The sequence below is a fragment of the Chaetura pelagica genome, unplaced genomic scaffold, assembly GCF_000747805.2.
Source record: "Chaetura pelagica isolate M959 unplaced genomic scaffold, ChaPel_1.0 scaffold275, whole genome shotgun sequence".
Classification (NCBI taxonomy): Eukaryota; Metazoa; Chordata; class Aves; order Apodiformes; family Apodidae; genus Chaetura; species Chaetura pelagica.
Genome location: NW_009953486.1, coordinates 8,780,571 through 8,781,506, shown reverse-complemented (window position 1 = coordinate 8,781,506; position 936 = coordinate 8,780,571).

The following is a 936-nucleotide window of genomic DNA, read 5'->3' as shown; positions in this document are numbered from 1 at the left end:
CCCGCCCCCCCCCCGCACCCACCCCCGTCCCGGCCCCACAGCCCAGCCAGACACCCCAGCAGCGGCTGCGGAGCCTCCACCAGAGCTCAAGAGCAACAGCTCCACAGCAGCCAAAGCACTGATCCAGCTTTGCCCCAGGGGAATGGTAAGTTCAATTCATTACTCCAGTCTTGTTTTTATTAGAGATTCTTGATTAATGGGCATGACTTTGTTTCCCAGTTAGAAATCAGGTGACAGTTCTGGTAAGGGAGATATAAACCTCTTGTCACCCTCAGGGAGCAGCTTTGGGAGCAGCCAACAGCCCCATGCTGGCCTTGGGGGGCAGCAAGGCACCCCCTGGGGGTTTGGGGCATGGGCTTTTCCGGGGGACCCCACTGGTGATTACCCCCCTGCTGCCCTCTCCTGGGTACAGGTTCAACTCTTTGGGGTGGGAAGCTCCCCTTGTCCCACCTCTCCAGGTCCCACATGCCAGCCCAGGTGTCTGTGCTGAAGTCCAGGGGCTGCAGGCAGAGCCCAGCAAAGTCATAGAGCCCTTGTGCAGGTTTGGATTTGTGCAGCCTCATGAGAACAGCACATTAGCACTTCATTTTATAAATACTCAGAACCCTTCCCCTCTGCAGCACCACCCCCCCACACACCCCCCAATATGTGTTCTCTACCGTATGTGGGATTTCATAGCTAATATATGAGTCCATATGTTGTGCTTTGTAGTTTCCATGGTATTATTGTCAGGATTTTGGGGGGTTGTAATTTTTCAGGGTTGTTGTGGGTTTTTTCTGTGGTCAGTTGTGCAATAAAATAGTTGATACAGAGACCTGGAGACATCTCTCTTGAGTTAGCCACTGGCAAACTCTGCTGTTTCTATAGAAATGAAGGAATTGACCCAGTGAATTTACATTTTAGACAGCTGTTTCTTTCAAATCTGTGCCACCTAAT